General features: G+C 36.8%; 1 long non-coding RNA gene across 1 annotated transcript; it reads left to right on the top strand.

Moving 5' to 3' along the window:
- The first annotated feature begins 10255 nt into the window (after positions 1-10255).
- Positions 10256-17413, top strand: LOC145611899 (uncharacterized). The gene is made up of 3 exons (XR_014106483.1): positions 10256-10415; positions 10535-10572; positions 17134-17413. It is a non-coding gene; the product is annotated as an uncharacterized LOC145611899 (long non-coding RNA).
- The last annotated feature ends 2362 nt before the right edge of the window (positions 17414-19775 follow it).

Genomic DNA, 19775 nt, shown 5'->3' with positions numbered 1-19775 from the left:
TCTTGGATGTTTGGAACCTATTCAATTAAAGTTCACTAATTATCTGGATGTTTCCAAAGTCGCATTGTTAGTTGATTTAGCTCAGGAGCTATATATGGTCCTCCAGTTCACTGCTAATTTTCTGTAAATTTCTCATCCGTTGCTAAATTTGTAATGGTGAAAACATCTAACTGTCGATTAGTCATCTCCTCAATTGCCAGCATCCGCGCTACCTGTCAACAGAAACTTACCGTGTTTTTTTTTTGTTTGTCTCACCCTTGGTTTGAAATGTTACCCAAATAGCCATAGAACAATGAAATATCAATTGCTAACTTGTTTGAGCTATACCCTAATATGTAGCGCTGAGCCCTATCGTAACATAAGCTTGTTATGGACACTGGTCATCAGTGTAAGAGCCCTAGCATGACTTACGCTTAATACTAATAAACGTATTGTGAAAATCGCCTTATATGCTGATAAAGCTAGGTTCTTGAAGGATGACAGTGATCATTTGCTGAAGAGGGTTTAACAATTAACATTGCTTTGAGTTTAACTTTCAAGATAAGAGGTGATAGTAATTTCTGTGTCAACTAACCTTTTGAGCTAGTTTGTGCCTTCAAGATTCAAGTTTATTAACAAGCAATAAACTTTCGATGCCAAAGCTCTCTATCAAAAGGCTTTAGCATTTATAGATTTGAATAGAACTAAGAATGTCTATGAAGATCTACTTGTATGTCAACTGGTCTAAATTTTTAATTGTTTTCTTTCAAAAAAATCTGCAGCTTGGCTATCGAATGTAGTCATGTTACTCATGTAGATACTCTGTATATCATTTGGGTTTCTGCTTTGGTTTGTTATAAATGGAAAAGATGATGAGGTGAGATGGATATGATGGATTGTGGCCAAAGGTGTATGAATTACTGAAGTTGGTTTGGCCATGCAATGAATCTGGCGCCTTTTCGAGCCAATCTGGAGTTGCATTCTTTTCTCGGCCTTGATTTCGAATAGGATTTATTTTGTGTGATGACAGGGAGCTCTTAGAAACTGTTTGGAATCTGAAAAACATATGTTCTGATCAGAACAAGTTACATACAAGATCTATTGGTTTCAAATTCTATACATGTTCTGATGTTTGCCGTCAGATGTTCATATTCCCATGTTTAGGATGCTTTCTATTCGCTTTTTGCTGCAATGCTTTATTGCTTGCACATGAAGGTTGACATGAAGTTTAATTGCTTTCTTATGCTTGTGCCCTCATAATAATGCAAAAATGCAGGACATATAAATTAGGAAGAAACTGTACAGAAAATTGAAATGCTTCAGAAATCCATCTGCTAAATAGTGTGAGGAACCCATATTAAGTTGATAGTCATACTTCAAGCCATAGTCACCAAATCTTCTGTTTGGCTTATTTTTGTCATTGCGAGAAAATTTTCTAATCATCTATTCATCCATCTTTCGCTTATAGCGTTCACTTGAGGAGGCAGCGTAACACAGTTATGGTTTACCTCTATGACCTGCAGTAGATAGCTTGTTATTGATTAAATTTGCCCGAGTAATTAGCACACCACTGCAGAATAAAAGGATGTCGAATTTTATGCTGCAACGGGCATCAGTCACAACTCTCATTACTATCAGACCATTGTTGCCCCATCTGGTTGAAAGAAGTGTCGTAATTTTGGAATGCAAACTCATTCTTTCCTAAATAAAATTGTCAAAATATTTAGGAAAATTATTGAAGACAAGGCAGGCTTACAATAAGCATCTTCGACTAACAAATTTAAATGCCATAACACAAAATAACAATCATGCAGTCATACTCCATACTGGTTAAAATGTCAAGGGATGCACAGGATCCAAGTTTGGGTAATGAATCCAGCTGCCCTCTTATCCTCATTAAACATAGAAAATATACAGATATCCAAATGATCTGATGGCTTTCTTGGTATTCAGGTTCGCTTCATTTTATCAATATAAGTTATAAGTTTGTGCATTTTGCTTACTAGTATAAGGATCATTCCCAAGACATTGACATTTGCCACTGTCGAGACTTTGATGTTTTTCAAGGCTGAATTAAGGTCACTCAATATATTGTTCATGGCTTGAGGGATGAGGTCAGCAGCAGGACCGGACACCATCTCGTTGCCTACAATGACCCATTTGATATCTACTTCATTAACGTAAGGGACAGCATTGGCGTTAACCCAATCCATGGCAAAATCTACACCCATAGCAATGCTATTGACTATGTCATTTTTCATTCCTAGTGCAACTTTGATGCTCGACCTTCTTAGGCTATTGAGTGCGTTTGAATGTGGCTCAAACAATCTTAAGAGATGGATGTTTTTAAACTCACAGAACTTAATCACCAAGTCTGCTGGAGGAAGATTGTTGCTTAGCATCCCATAGTTAACTCCAACAATAACACCTAATTGCATAGACAAGTTAGTTGCCAAAGAGTATGTTAGATTATGGAAATAATCTTTTGTAATTATCTTGCATGTATTTAGCGTATATCTTTCCTAGTTTAGCTTAGCTTAACCTAGAAGCCTAATCTTGTATATATACTAATCTTTGATGAATGAGAAGCCTACGACAAATATTCACATATTCTCTCATGGTATCAGAGCCAAGTTTTCTTTCTTGAAAACCCTAATTCTCTCTTCTTCCACATTACTCTTTCAATCCTCCATGGCCGAATCAAGCAAGATTCATCTTGGTACTCTTGTGAACAACATCAAGTCTTGTATCCCCATTACTCTAGATTATGAGGGCAAGCAATTCAATATTTGGTCAACTCTTTTCCAACTTCATTGCCGTGCGAACTTGGTGATCGAGCACATCATTCCACCTACGGTGGATCCTTCGGCCAAGAAAACCAATCCCACACCCGCTGAACAAGATTTCACCCAACGTCTTGACAACATAGTTCGACAATGGATTTATAACACCATCTCTACTGACCTTATGAATTCAATTACCGACCCGGATGACACAACGTTGGATGCGTGGAATTCTTTCTCAATAACAAGTCTGCTAGAGCTTTGCAACTTGATCCTCAATTTACAAATACTCGGCTGGAGCAATTCTGCAACTTCTCGAGGGCAGTCTCGTACAGGTGGCCATAAAACAAAGCGAAGGGCGGTAAAGGGAAGGGTGTGGCGCACCCGCCGCCGCACCGGACCAACCAGCAGCTTCCGCAGCGCTGGTAAGGTCAGCCCCAGCAGCAGCAGCAGGGCACACCACAACAGCAGGCTTCTTGGATGCTTCCCCCACCTTAGGCCTATTGGAACCAAGGGTCATGGGCCACTCCTCCCTATTGTTAGGCCGTCATCGAGCCTACCAAAGATAAAAACCTAACTTGGTCTCTCTAATGGGTAGAAAGGGCAAGTAATAAGGGTCGATCCCACAAGGACTAAGGGGAGCACTAACCAATATTGATTTGTGATAAGCTAAGACAAGTCTTTTTGGGTTTTGAGTTACAAAGAAAAACTACAAACAATAATAAAAAGGATCTTGGGAAGGTATCCACCAATTAAGTCATTCACAAACTATAATTTAACATACAAAACATAGTAATTTGGGGATAAATTAGGGGAAGTCATCTAAGGCACCCAACTACTCTCTCAAGCTAGAGGGATTACTTGAATCATAAATACAACCTACTCTCGTGGTTACAAAGCATAAAACAAGTGCTAAAGCATATTCACAATGACATGAACATTCCCTTGACTAGAAATTCCTATTCTCATGGCATTTTAAGTCAATTAACCATAAGAGAGCTAACGCAAGTTCATCTCTCAATCCTTCGTTGAGAAAGCTTAGACAAATAGTTCTAGCAATGGCCACTTACAAGAACTAAAAATGAACCACTTAAGCTCAACTAATTAACATCCCACATTAGCTAAATCAACACATGCAAACAAGTATTTGTGAATTCATCAATGGTTTCAACCATCCCAAGTAAAAGAACTACTCACAAATCATTACAAATTCCAAAACTAAAGGAGTTAACAACTAACATGAATTCAAACACTAAACTAACATAAACAAGTAATTAAGGATGAAAAAATACAAAATAAGTAAATAAAATAACAAAATAGGAGAGAGAGTAAGAAATTCTCATTGATATTGCAAGGAGTATTCAAATCTTCAAGTCTCCTTCCTTTAAATATTCATAATCCAAGCTTTCAACAAGTTTTCCTTACTTTCTCTCTCTAGAATTTGAGAGTTTTTCTCTCTAATAACCCTAAACTAAGCTAAAACTACACTAAGAAGAACTTCCCTTTCAACAGTCGAAGCTAAGAAGGTATTTATTTTACCCCAAATAGTAAGGACGGAAAAAACGAAGAAAAGCCCGAAAACAGGCTTGCACGGATGTGCCAAAGTTGGCACGGACGTGCAAGAAAGGTAAAAACGGGGCAAAACCTACTGCCAAGGTTTGCACGAACGTGCCATTTTGTTGCACGTCCGTGCAGAAACCCCTGCACGAACATCTTGACTTTGAGAGGCTGTAAATTCTTCGTTCCTTGTCTAAAATAGTCTTGTGACCAGTCGTTGGAAAGCTCTTGAGACAAAATTTAATCTCCAATTTGAATCACTTCAAAATGATGAGTAGAAAAAAAGTTATGATCAGTTGAAGTTGACCCTTGTGCAAACAACCCTTCAAGCTTTTCCAAAAGCTTTTCATTTCTCTTTAAGGCACTCCTCCTTCTTCCTCCATTGCTCTATCAACCAAGCTTGCCCTTCTCCTTTTTCACTCATGCTTGATCACGTCCATATATAGTGCTAATAATAGCTACATTACATCAAAAATACAAACAATCCGTGAAGCATGGATAGTACAAAATTTGCATAAAAATAGGATAAATTAAGTAATGAACTTTGATGTCGAATAATCATGAAAGCAAGGTTCAAAAGTACCCAAAAATCATACTAAATAACAAGTTATCACCTGTCCCTACCCATCTCAGGGTCCATCCCAGCCGCAGTGGTCCGCACGGCCTAATCAGCCCGGAGTTCTTGGCCCTCGCCCCTCGTCCACAACAAGTTTACTACATGACCAATCCTTCTTCATCTACGGGTTATGTGCCAACCAATATTGCGCAGGCAATGCATACATTGTCCATCCATGATCCGAACTACTACATGGACATGGGTGCTACGTCTCACATGACAAATGCTCAAGGTAATTTATCTCCATACTTTAATTAGCGTCGTCAAAATATGAGTAATGCAATTATTGTTGGTGATGGTAGCAAAATTCCAATTAAAGGTTATGGTCACTGTAGACACTCATTTGTGTCTCCCCAAAACCAAACCCAATGATGAATACCTTTCACGTCGAAACATAATCGAATGAAGTGAAAGTGTGAAAAGTCTAGTGTTGCGGTTATTTTTATTTAAAAATCGTTCTTTCTGTCTTCGAAACCCACCCTATTTTATGAAAACGTCCAATCCAGTTTTGTTTGGTCCATGTTAAGGGTCCAATAATGGTGTAGTTGGATGGGGCTCGAAAATACCTTTCCAACAATATATTATAAGCCCAATTCCGATGAATAATGAGGAAGTTATGGCCAAAATACTAAACTGGGCCCAAACCGGATTTTACCTACGACCCAATGATCATGTGGAGGGTCCAAATGTTTAATCTTATTCCTAAACTAATTAGGATTATTAGAATCTTCTATAAGATTATAAAATATCTTAATTATCCTTTTTTGAAAAGATAAGATCGTCATAGAGTTTGAATTTGAATAAAAACTTTCCTTTTTTAGAGTCCTAATTTATTTGGATTTAAAAATGTTCAAAGACAGTCAGATATTATTTTCGTGACTCATAATTTTTATCCAAATTTATATGGTTGGATAGATCTTGAAATTATCTTTCCAATGATATATTATAATATTAATTCCGAGCTATAACGAAAAAGATATGAAAGAAATACGAAACTCTATCCAAAATTGGCACCCTTTCACTATTTCGGCCATATATTTTTATCTAAAAAAGATTTTAATTTCATTGCAAAGTAGACTTCAAGAGCTTTCCAACGACATATTATATGCCTTATTTGGACTTCTGGATCAAAAGATATGATAAAAAAAATCCGCAAAAATTGTCTTTGTCGCCAAACGACAGACTTGTCGCGGCTTGTCGCCTGGCGACAAGATGAATTTCTGGCGACAAGGTCGGTTTGTTGGCGACAGCGTGGAGTTTTATTCCTTATCAAATTCTATGCTTTTCCGGATTGTTTTCTTATAAATAGGGTCCTCGACCTCCGTTTTCAATCATCAACAATCTACAATCAACATTCATCTACAACCAACAATGTACAATAACCAACCATCATAATTCTCTCTATTCTCTCTTGAGCAATATATGCTTTCTTTCTCATGGGGTTTGAGAGGAGAGGAGATGAAAGGAGAGGAGACGATAGGAGAGAGAAAGAGGAATGGAGATGAGAATAGAGAAAGAGGAGAGAGAAATAAAGGAGGTGGGGGTGGCGTCACGGCGTGTGGGATTAGGGTACGGGAATTTATGTGATAGGTAAGATTTTTAATTATTTTCTCTTTTTTTTTTTCCTAAAATCATATGAATCGCTCATCATAGAAAGGCGATCTATAGCTTTAATCATTTTTTATATTAAACCTATAGAACGGTTAACTAGGAGAGACGCTCTATAGGTTTTAATATACAAAGCGCTTATCTTACATAGGCGCTCTATAGAATGCTAGAGATCGCCTATCTAACTTGACAGCTCTCTATTATGTGTTACGTATTCCCTATTTTGTGGTAGTGTCTCTCTTTCTAAACTAGCTTTTTACAAACACAATTCCGCATACACAAGATCTAGAAACACCTAGCCAAGTTCGAAGTTGCCTTCGCCCTAGACGTGAAAGGTTGATAATTTCTGAGGGTTTGTCCCAAATCCAGTCTAAACTTTTTAACTCTTTCTTTTCAATAATTTAATTTAATTCTTTGATTTATTATTTTCATTGAAGTTTACTAACACGTGTATTTTGTTATTTGAAAGAGGTACGAGGCTTCAAAGCAAGTAAATTAGCTTACTCCCTATTTTATTTCAATGTAGAAAGCATGTTTAGATTTGTTTAATGTTCCTAGTATCATGTTAGGGTGTTTTTATTGCTTTCTAGAATCATGTTTAGGTTGCCTCTTATTATTTCTAATATCATGTTATCATGTTAGTACCATGTTAGGTTTAAAGCTTTGATCTTTATTGTGTTAGTGACATGCTAGGATTTGTTATTAATCTTGTTAGTATCATGTTTAGGATCTTGCTATTATAATTAAGCTTTATTATTAACATGATTATGATTATGATTATGATTATGATTATGTTATAATTATGATTATGTTGCGTGATTTATTTTATTGTTATTGCTTGATCACGCCTTTTATGCATGTTTAAAGGGAATTTGTACTTGAAATCACGCTTAATAAGATAATTAATAATTTGGTTTAGGCTAATATGATTTTAATTCAAGTGATCGCCAATAATAGATTTGTTTGTGCATTAATATTCAACCAACATAGATTAAACAGGTTTAGGGTTAACCTAATGTTTGCATGTTAGTCAAAAAGCGCACATGAATACGGGTAGAACAAAGTAGAGGCCTATTTCATAGGGCGGGTCCTTTCTTTTGTAGATTGGATTCGTACCCTCATCCCCGAACCCTATTTGGTTCAAGACCTTATGGAGTTAACGATCTCATGGATCGTTAAGGGGTGTAACCTTCACCTCGTGATTGGTTTACAAGTTCCTAAAACTTGTTGGCGACTCCTTTGCTCTCTTTTCTTTCCCTTTGGACGCCACCATACTTAAATGTATGATCACAGTGGGGTTCAAGCTTGGGGTTATAGTTCTTGAAATATTCCCTACAGTCACGAATCTCTTCACCAAAACACACTTCAACTCAAAAATGTCTTACACGTTCCTAAATTGATCAAAAATCTTATTTATGTTTGAAAATTCGATCCTTTTGGGTTTTCTAGTGAAGGATTTGCAGACGGGGAGCAAAATAGTGAGATGTAATAGCAGTGGCGATCTTTATTCCTTCTTCACAGATGGTCAAGTTCTATCCTCTTTTATTCCGTTGGCTTTTGCAGTTGTTTCTCCTAGTGTGTGGCATTCCCGTTTAGGTCATCCGGGAAATGCAATTCTTAGTTCTTTGCGTAGTAGTAATTCAGTTCAACGTAATAAGGCTAATATTGATGTATGCCACTCTTGTCCTTTGGGAAAATTAATAAAATTGCCTTTTTACAATTCTAAGTCTCATACTACTATGCCTTTCAATATCATTCACAGTGATTTATGGACATCTCCCGTTTCTAGTTCTCAAGGTCATAAATATTATGTTCTATTTCTTGATCGATGATTTTACAAATTTTCTGTGGATTTATCCTATCTCAACCAAGTTCGAAGTTTATAACTTGTTTCTTCGACTTAGAACATACATAAAGACTAAATTTGAACGAGAGGTAAAATCTTTCAAATGTGACAATGGCCGTGAGTTTCATAACGACCCTTTCATCAAATTCGGTCATCAACTGGGATGGTTTTCCGATTAAGTTGTCCATATTCTTCACCTCAAAATGGTTAAGGCGAAAGAAAAATCAAAACGATCAATAACATTGTTCGTACTATCATGTGTCATGCCTCGATGCCCCCCTCTTTTTGGCATCATGCTTCGGTCACATCAGATATGTTTGAAAATAGTGAGACACCAATGCTATTGCCCTATTTTCTTCTGTTATCAAAAAGCCCATGTCATTGTGAAATTAGAGACATGCCTTTTTTTTAAAAAAAAAAGGCAAACGGAATAGGAGCTTTATTAATAAATTGAAGAGCAATTATAGCAGATTAATATCCACCAAGGCCAGTAGACCTTGTGGAAAATCAGACAAACACAAATGCACTATCTCATCCCCAACAACTCTATAGATGCAAAATGTGCTACAACTTTTCTATTTCTTTTAACTTTGTTACAAGAGAAAAAATCAAAGAAGCTCCCAGCCCAATTAAGAGGAAGCTCTAATTTATATTTGTGATAAACAAAAAATGTTTATCTAGTGGCATTTCTATAGATAATTCAGCATAAAATCCCCATCAGCGGCATGACAATTTTATAAATACATCAACATCAATGTGCCCTCATTTAATAAAAAGTTGTTGATTTATTTACAAAAATGTCATCATACAAACGTTTTTGTGTTTATCATGAAGATAAACTTGTATTTTCTCCCTAATTAATGTCCTCAATAATCAAGTCAAAAGGGGTTCTTCCACAGCCATATTAGCTCAATATTCTTGTTACCCAGTCTCTCAACCAACAAAATACCTAAACGAACAGTCTGCGCTTCAGCCCCCTTTCACACAACCATCATTCGCAACCCGTTGCACTAATACAACTACAATCCATCCTCATCTAGCATATACGAAGTATTCCACAACCCCTGCCAATTGGTTGTTGGTGCAGTGGTGATTGGGACTGCACTTGGTAGGGAGGATCCATGTTCGATCTCCCGCAACAACAATTGGAAGGGAACTGGAACCTAACCACCCACAACTGATACTGGATTCAAATTAGTCCAAAGGGTAAACTGGGTAGAATACACAAAAAAGGTATTGCTTAACCCCTAGCTAGACCAACTACCCACTCCCCAAGCATCGCAGCGTCAGAGTTCACTCAATATTAATGCCTTAGTATCTTATATGAGTATTAAATATCACTAATTAATTTCTTAATCTTCGAAATCCCTACATTTCTACATGCTCTTCCTAATTAAATATCACTAATTAATAATGATGTTAAATGTACTTAATGAATATTATATCAACAACACAAACAATTTATAATTAATTACATCTAATTAAGCTAATAACTACGACAACAAAAATTACGCTAGACTATTTTTTGAGTATGGTGTAATAAGTTCAGATAAGTTCGGTTCATGTTTGATAAGTTCAGATCACGGTGACCCAAGTACAAACTACAACTAAAATAAGTTTTAATAAAGAATTCAGATAAATTCAAGGTAAATTCAGATAACTTAAAATCATGTGAATAATTCACACCTTAAAAATGAGAACTTTAGGGAGAAATTTCCTTAGTAATAATAGTGTATTAGTGTGATGTCCATTATATCCTTTAAAATGTTTAGTTACTCTTGTACCCTTAAATGTTAATGAAAATGCTCCCTGATAATGGTATTCTTCCCATTATAGCCTTTGAAAAATTAAAAAGTAATTTGGCTTTCTTCTGAATCATCAACTTTGAAGAAGAAGAATGGCGATGTATCAACGAATGAAATCGAGCCTTCCTTTGATTCAGAAATTTGTGGCATCTGAATCTCTTTCTTCTGGAAGATCCACTCTTTAGAAGACTCTTCTTAACCCTAATGTCGTCAACAATCAGGTATTTATTCGTTTCAGATTGAATTAGGGTTTTTTTATTTTGGGGATGGAAATTTAATTGAATTCATTTGTTGTTTGATTTGGGGATTAATTCCAATTTTTTGATTTTTTCGGTTACAGACAATTCATCAGCTGCCACTAAGAAGGAAGAAATAAGGGTAACCAGTTAAGCTTCAACTATTTTTTTTTATTTACTTTGTTATGTTTTTCATTCTGCTATGAAATTTAATTCCAATTATTTTCTTATTGTTCCAAAATTGGAATTAAATTTTTTTTTCAAAAATGAAAGCTAGGAAATTTATTCATAAATTTAAAATTTTTGTGTATTTGGAATCTCATTAGCCATGGCATTCTCGTCGGTTTGAAAAATTATTGCTTTTGACTCCCCTATTCTTAGTTCTTCATTACATCCAAATTACTCAAATTAATCTGAAAAAATGTACATTTTTTGAAATATTTAGTAATGTTTTTTTGCTTATAAAAGTTGGTTTTACAAGGATGGCTTTACCTTTCTTTTTTGCGGCGGAATCCAAACCACAAGCTCTCTATATTCTAAGGAATCATCATTAGTAATAGAGCTGGGCATGGGCCGGGTCAGCACGCGGGCGGCCCGGGCACGGCCCGAGGATGGCCCGGCACGGCACGGCCCGCTGAGTGGCCCGGCCCGGCACGACGGCACGCCCCTCGTGCCTCGTGCGGGCTGCGTTTAAAAAAAAGCAAAAAATGGCACGGCCCGGCACGAGCCCGTGAAATGGCCCGCCGGCACGGCCCGCAGGCACGGCCCACGGTGGAGGCAATATGTTATATTGTTATTTAATTTTTGTCTAATACTTATATAGTTATATGAATAATATGATATATAGTAAATTATGAATGAACAATAAATATTAATATAATTTAAACAATATTTAATATAACTTAACTCCATAAAAAATTTAATAATTATTAAATTCAAATATTAAATTGTATAATTATTCAATTCAATTTTTTCTTTCATAAAAAAAATTCAAGTTTTTTTAAAGTTTTTTTTAATTTTTTTTTTTAAAAAAAAAAAAAGAAAAAAGGGTAAGCCGTGGGCCGGCACGGTGGCCGGCACGACGGGCGGCCCGGCACGGCACGACCGGCACGGTGGGCCGTGCCGTGCCGTGGACAGGGGAAGCTTGAAGGCCGGCACGGCACGGCACGGCCCGCCTCCACCGTGGGCCGGCACGGCCCGGCACGACACTGTTCATGGCCCGCCTAGGCACGGCCCACGGCAGGCCCGGCACGGCCCATGCCCACCACTAATTAGTAATGACCCTTTCTTGCTTGTGGCTTTTGGCAATAATCAAGCATTAGATCACACACAGCAATAACAACGACCAATATCAGTTCCAACATATCTAGGCCCAGTACTTACACCCTCTAGAAAGGTGGACCTTATATCTTCAGATAGTGTATGATCGCTAATTCACTAGTTTCCATGTCCCTTGGTTGTTTGTGCTTAGCAATCATAAAGATTTATTTAAATAGGACTTAATTAGCATTGTGAAGCAAGCGATCTAAGACCATAATAAAGTAACTTATCTATGTTGCTTTTATTTTACTTTTTCGGTAGGTCTAGACGGATTGTATAAAGCAAGATAATTTTATGTCAAGTCACACACAAATTAAATCGTATGCAATACTGGCTTTTTTATTAAGTATATTGTATACTATGTACTTGTATACACAATATATAAATTCTCTTTTGAAATAAACTTTGATAAAATTCAATGAAATTTATAATATTTAGGACCTTTTGTTTACCTTGTACTCTGAGGTAATATCTGTTACAAAATTACATAAAGAAAGAAGATTCAAATTTTGTTTAAGTAAATTGGCCTTTTATTTATCACTTTCATGTTCCAAGCTTAGAGGGTTGGAGAAGGATGAACAAAAAAGGGGTACGAATACAGAGTGAGGTTTATGTCATACTATGAAACATCCCTTCCGATTTCTTCTTTTGCCCCCCTTTATCACAAACCTTTTGTTTGCTTGGACTATTCATTGCAAGGAATAATAAGTTAAAGATTTGTTACAGAAGGGATTTAAGTATGAAAGGAATACTTGGCATACTTTTAATTGTCCTCATTGAATCTGACGGCTTTCATCGTGCATTAAATTACCAAGGCTCCCTTTGATAGTGTAAGAGCATTTCCTTTGTGACTTATATTAAGCTGCAAAATAAATGTGTAATACCCCGTATTTTTAATGTATTTTATATATTATTTATTTAATTATAAAATATATTTTGGGTCAAACCGTTTTAATTATTGGACTATTAATAAAACAAGTATTAATATTTGGGTCAATACTCATTTAATCCAAATATACCTTTCATAATAAACCCAATCATCCTATTTTTGTATTTTGGGCTACCTATTTTATTATTCAAGTCCACAATTTATGAGGCCCAAAACTTACTCTAACCTACCCTACATTATAAATACTCCATCTATCCCCAAAATTTTCCCTCACAAAAGTCAATAAGTCAAAAGGTTAGTTTCCTCCTTATTTTATTTTTCCTTTTCTTTTTTTTTCTTTTCTTCTTTTCCATTTATTTTCTTATTTTTCCCCTTATCTTTTTTTTTCCTCTTTTTCATGTTTTACATGAAAGCCAAGGGGGGGAATTCATGCAGGAGTGCTGATGCCCCCCACTAGAGCTGTCAATTCGGGTAAATGGGTCGGATTTGAGTCGGGTTTGTGTGGGTCGGGTCATCTCGGATCGGGTCAATATGGGTTAATGTTAGGACCTATGTGGGTCGGGTTCGGGTTGGGTCATGCTTGAGTCGGGTCACGTCGGGTCATACATCTTTTCGGGTTAAAGTAGGGTTTAGGTTGGGTCAATAAAAGGTCGGGTTACATTCGGGTCGGGTGAAAAACAAGTCAGGTTAAATACGGGTTTTTACGGGTTTAAATAAGTTAGGGTCGTGTTCGGGTTTGAGTTGGGTTCGATTCAAGTCAATTATTTTCGCGTTTGAGTCGGGTTCGGTTCAAGTCAATAATTTGCGGGTCATAATCAAGTCGGGTCATTTCCAAGTCGGGTCATTATCGGGTTTGAGTCGGTAACTATTCAAGTCAATAATTTGCGGGTTATAATTAAGTCGGGTCATTCTCGGGTTCAGGTCGTGTTCGGTTCAAGTCAAAAACTTGCGGGTTATAATCAGGTCATTTCCAAGTCAGGTCATTCTTGGGTTCAAGTCGAGTTTAGTTAATAATTTGCGGGTTACAATCAAATTGGGTCATTTGAACTTGTCTGGTCATTCTCGAGTTCAAATTGACAAGTCAATAATTTGCGGGTTATAATCATGTTAAGTCATTTCCAAGTCGGTCTCGGGTGTGGTTCAAGTAAAAAAAATTTGAGTTATAATTAGATCGGTCCTTTTCAAGTCTTTTTATTCTCGGGTTATAATAATTAAGTCGGGTCATGTTCGAATTCGGGTATCAAATATTGGATTAATATGGGTTTAAGTTTGATATTAGGTTGGGTCATATTGGGTCCAGTTACATTTTTTTTAATTTATTTAAAACTCCAAATTAAATTACGTAACTTAAAACATTTTCTAACAAAAAATATTAAATAGACAAGTGAATAATTAAATTTGAATTCCCTTAAAAAAATAATAATAATAATAATAAAAAAAAAGATAAGTCAAATAAGATGAGAAAGACCTGCTATTGTCTGGGTCCCGTGTGTTTTTTATTTTTTTGTTTAAATTTTTTTTTTTTGGCTGCTGTCCAGTTCAGTTTTTCTTTGACGAGGATTATGTAAGAGATAAGTCAAGTAAGATGAGAAAGGCCACTTTTGTTTTATAATTGGAATCCATGTTAATAAATTGAAAAAAAGCCTGAAACTCAATAGTCAATGCGGAGTACTCTTTTTATCCTAAAAATTCCTAAATCCTAAAATTCGGGTTAGTAATAGGTCGAGTTTAAATTCGGGTCAGGTCAATAACAAGTCGGGTTAAATTTGGGTCGGGTCAATATCAAGTCGGGTTGATTTCGGGTCGGGTTAGGAACGGGTCGGGTTGAACTCGGGTCGGGTTAGTAACAGGTCGGGTTGAATTCGGGTTTTGACGGGTTAATTCGGGTTTGGGTCATTCTCGGGTTCGGTTTAGGTCAATAATTTACGGGTCACATTCGGGTCGGGTCCTCTCTAGGTCAGTTCATGGTCGGGTTCGAGTCTCAAATACTCGGGTCAACTCGGGTCTAGGGTTGGTTTCAGGTCGGGTTCGGGTCACCATTTTTTTCGGGTTCAGACGGGTTAGGGTTAGGGTCGGTATGTATTTCGGGTCGGGTCAACTTTTGAAAGCTCTACCCCCCCCCCCCCCACCGCCTACTGCCGCCACGCTGGCGACCTCCAGCCGATAGCCGGAAGCCGGCGCCCACCAGCCAGCCACAACCGTGGCTTTCCCTCTTCTCCCTCTCTTTTCTCTTTTTATTTTAATTGCTTTGACAATATGTTTATAGGTTTTGATTCTAATTATTTCAAATTATATTTAAGTAGTATCAAATTATGTTTTTAATGATTTAAAAGTATAATTTCAGTTTTTTAGTTGGGTTTTATTTTCATATTTCATTAAATTATAAGCTAGGGTTTTAAAATTATTAAAGACTTGATTTTTAGGGTTCTTTTATAAATTGGTTTGGGGGTTTTGAATAACCATTAATTTTAAGTATTACCCAAGTATAAAGATATGATTTTGATGAGTTTTTAGGGGAGTTTAATCAAATAATGTTGCTGGAATTTTATTTAAAGTAGTAAAATTGTGATTTTAATGAAAGAGTTTAATTACCCATTAAAGAGGGGATTATTTAGGGGTTTTTAAATAATTTTCAGATTATTATAAGTTATTAAAAGTGAGTTTAACTTGCTGGAAATTGTGTATACAAGGGTAATTAATTTAGTATTATTGTCCCTTTATGTAGGAGACTTGGTTCGGGAATTGTTGTAGAGTACTCGGCTATTTTAATAGCTTATTTGAGGTACGCCGCGTACTTAGCACATTTTGGTAATGTAATATCATGCTAGGCTTGATTTAAATCAATTACAAGTAGTATCATGCTAAGGTTTATGTATGGAATTGTGAATTATTGGTGTTGGTAATTGAATTGTGAAGCATGAATTATTTGTGATGGTTTATGGGTTGGAAAATTATATTTTTGGCATGATTATATGGACTACATTTTTATTCATGACATGTTAGAGTGCAAGTTTAATTAAACTACATGTTTAATTTGGTTTGGAATATTAAAAAGGAATTTTTATTATGGTTCATATAATTTTTATTGATGCTTTAAGCATGAGGAAGGAGCTATATAAGTGTCTATGTACAAGAGGAATAAAGTGTATGTTGGTGCCTTTGTGCATTTAAGGTGTTTTAAACATCGAGGGATAGAATTTTTGGCGCTTTATGCGTTTAAGGTGTCTTTGACACTGAGGTAGAATTAAAAAGGGTTCAACATTAAATAATATGTGGTCACTAATTATTTAAGAATTAAATTGGTATGTTTGGTTGATTGAATAATTATTGTTGATTGATTTATCATGCTTTGAGAGTCATCACCAAGTCCAATAACATGTAAATAACGTAAAGTGAAAGAGGTTACGCACCAAAACTCTTGGAACGTATATACCTTAAGTATGAACAATGGGGGGAGTTATGGGGTTTTATATTTAACCATAACTTCTAATGGAGTACAGGACGATGTACATTCCTTTTTATTTATTATTATGCGCAGGAATTCCGCTACCTTTGAGTGGTTTTGTCACTGGCATGGTTAGCTCCCGTGTCAGTTAACCTCAATTTATTTGGGGGAGGTATAATTGGAAACCCGTTCGATGCGTAATCAATGCTAAATAAATTATTTAGTGTCTAGTTGTAGAGTCTTGTTGGATGTTGTGTGTTTGTAAACAGGTGCGTTGAGATAAGTGTGTGTTGATAGGTGAATGCATGTTAGTGTGTTTAATTGCGCTTACGTACTCAGATTGGTTGATTGTGTGTGTTTGTGTGTTTTGGCCATGTCTTTATCTTGGCCCTATATGACCCATTTTTAATGGAGAGTAGTGAAAACAAGTAGAGATAAGATTTTTAGGTATTGAAGCATATTTATGACGAGGCATGAGTGAAGAGCGAATCATGCTAGTTTCTATTAGTTTATTATGTGTTTAATGTTTCGATTATTTTATTTTATGGTTATTCATGAGACTAACGCAAAGGTTTTACGTATTTAATTGGTTTAAATAAGGGCCTACAATGGTTCCAAGTTGTAGGTTGATTTTGTTTGACTTTGTTGACTTTACTTTCATTTGGTTGACTTCCTAAGTTGACTTATTTTGAAATTAGTCTTCCGCGGTGTGTCTTTGATAATTGCCTTAGCCGTATTCACGGTGGCGGTAATATCTTAGAATTTCCTATTTCGTATTTTAAAAGAGTAGAACGGGTATTTTACAGGAAAGGAATTTCTAGCTAGGGTGTTACAAAATGTCTTAACATGGCTTCATAGTTTATGCAATTTTTTTTCTATAAATGTCTGACTTAATAGAATAGATTCTTGTGGAAGGAGAGATCTAATGAACTGATGCTATTGTAGAAACTTTGCTTGCTAAATGTTGGTATAGAATTTTATTACTAACATCTAAGTCCTTACTTCTCAAATTTTATGTTTTTTTTTGGTTTTCTTTAATGATATATCAGGTTCCTTTTGCAATGTTTGGAGGTTCTGGGAATTATGCATCTGCTTTATATCTTTCTGCTGCTAAAGCCAATGCCTTGGACAAGGTTGAGTCTGAGCTTTTTGACCTTATTGAGGCTACTAAGAAATCTCCAAGGTTTTCTCAGTTTACAAAGGATATCTCTATATCTTCAGATGTAAGAATTAAGGCTATGAGCGACATATGTGCTCAAGCAAAATTCACAGATATTACAAGGAACGTTTTGGGTACGTCTCTTTGACTTAGTTTGTGATTTGAGCTGTAAGGTTTCCTGTATATGTTCTTGTGCATGTTATATAAGATGCTTCTCCTCTTTGGCTAAGTCAATATGTGAAATAAAATTCTGCCTTCAATCAATCAATCAATCAAAGTCTTAATCCCATAAGTGGGGTCGGCTAACATGAACCAAAATTTGATTATTTTCTATAGTCATCGACATAAATCTTCTTCCTCCATCCCTTTCGATCCAATGTTTCATCCTCATGCAAATCCATATACTTCACATCCTTCCTAACTCCTTCCAACCAAGTCATTTTCGGTCTCCCTCGTTTGACCCCTCCATAGTCTCACTCTTTTATTCTTCGAACCGATACACCCTTAGGTCTCCGTCTTACATGTCCAAACCCATGCAAGGGATTTTCCCTTAGTTTATCTGCAATGCCTGCCACACCTACTTTCTTGCGAATAACCTCATTTTTTATTTTATTTCTTAGAGTGTTCCCACACATCCACCTTAACATGCACATTTCCGTAACTTCCATATTTTAATGTGCTCCTTCTTAAAAGCCCAAACATTCTGTACCATAGAGCAACACGAGTCTTATGGCAGTCCTGTAGATTTTCCCTTCAACTGTAAGGGAATGCTTCGGTCACATAACACTCTTGTGGCCGCTCTCCATTTTAGCCACCCCGACATAATCCTATGTGCCACATTTTGATCAATATCACCATTCTTCTAGATGATCGACTCAAGATACTTAAAACATCCCCCTAAACCCTCTAAGATATGTTTGAAAATAGTGAGACACAAATGCTAACTCAAATTCTTTATCAAAAACTTCCTGAGTACTCTCACCTTTGAGTGTTTGGTTGCTTGTGTTTTCCTCTATTCTCTTCTTCCACTATCAATAAACTACAAGCACGCTCCACTCCTTGTGTCTTTCTTGGATATCCATCCAATTATCGGGGTTACAAGTGCTATGATATGTCGAGTTGGAAAATATTCATAGCTAGGCATGTGTGGTTTGACGAGTCTAGTTTCCCTTTCAACGACATCATATGATTTTCTAGGTGACTACTCCAATTCTCTAATCAATCCCTTATTGCGGCATTCTTTAGTGGAATCAAGTCACCCACTCCTTCTCCTAGGCAGCCCACGCCACTTTCCCTCCATCAATCTCCTAAACAGCCCACAACGCAGCCTAGCTGCAGCACAACAGCCAAGGCCGCGGGTGAGCCGCGTAGTAGTCTGCCACAGCAGTAGCTACTACCTTCGTCCCCTCCTCACAACCCCCTGCTAGCAGGTGGCTCTCCTCCCAGCACCCTCCAGTGTGGCCCTGTGCCACTAACTGCATCCCCTGCCAGGTTAGCAGCGGGTGCTGGTGCTAGAGGAGCCATCCCTGCCGACCCCACTGCCCAGCCCGATGCCATCATGCACTGGTGCGGGTGTGGACGAGTAGGGGATGCTTCATATACCTCCCGATCTCCCTTCTTCCTCTTTCTCTAATCCTAGCCAAGCTCCAACACAATCCATGAATACTTGAAGTAAACATGGAATCGTCAAGCCCAATCCCAAATACCAAGATCAAACACATCATACTACTACCTCCATATCACCCATTCCAAAGAACCCGGTTAATGTTATTTGTGTCCATAATTGAAAAATTGTTATGCAGGAAGAATATGATGATCTTATTGAGAATGGAACTTAGGATTTAGTTCCACGACCACCAAATGTGAACATTATTCGGTCATTATGGATTTTTCGGCATAAGACTAAGTCTTATGGGTCTTTTGAGAGACATAAGGCTCGACTTGTTGGTGATGGTAAAACTCAGAGAGAACAGATTGACTGTGATGAGACTTTTAGTCTAGTTGTCAAACCGGCTACTATTCGGGTGGTTCTTAGCATTGCTTTGACTAAGTCTTGGCCAATTGATAGGCCGTCGTCGAGCCTACAAAAGAATAAGTCCTATCTTGGTCTCATTGGCTAATAGCAAGGGTAAGAAAGGGTCGAACCCAAGAGAGGCGTTGAATCAACCACCGAAATACTACCGCATAAATAAGCTAAATGAAGTCGAAATTGGTTTGGTTTTATATAACAAGTACTAGTTCAAGTCAACTAAAGCTAGGGGAGATTAACAATATTTAGAGGATTCTAGGGCTCGGGTTATACCACTCAACTTCATCACATATCACGATTAGCATGCACAAACAAGGTAAAATGAAGGGTAAAATAGGGGAAATCACCTAAAGCACCCAACTACTCTCTCAAGCTAGAGGGATTACTTGAATCATGAATATAAACTACTCTCGTGGTTACAAAGCATAAAACAAGTGTTAAAGCATAATCACGATGACATAAACATTCCCTTAACTAGAAATTCCTATTCTCATGGCATTTCA

The sequence above is a fragment of the Chenopodium album genome, chromosome 24, assembly GCF_948465745.1.
Source record: "Chenopodium album chromosome 24, dcCheAlbu1.1, whole genome shotgun sequence".
In the NCBI taxonomy this organism is placed as follows: Eukaryota; Viridiplantae; Streptophyta; class Magnoliopsida; order Caryophyllales; family Amaranthaceae; genus Chenopodium; species Chenopodium album.
Note: the sequence above shows the minus strand (reverse complement) of the source record. Positions and strands in the feature narration are given on the sequence as shown.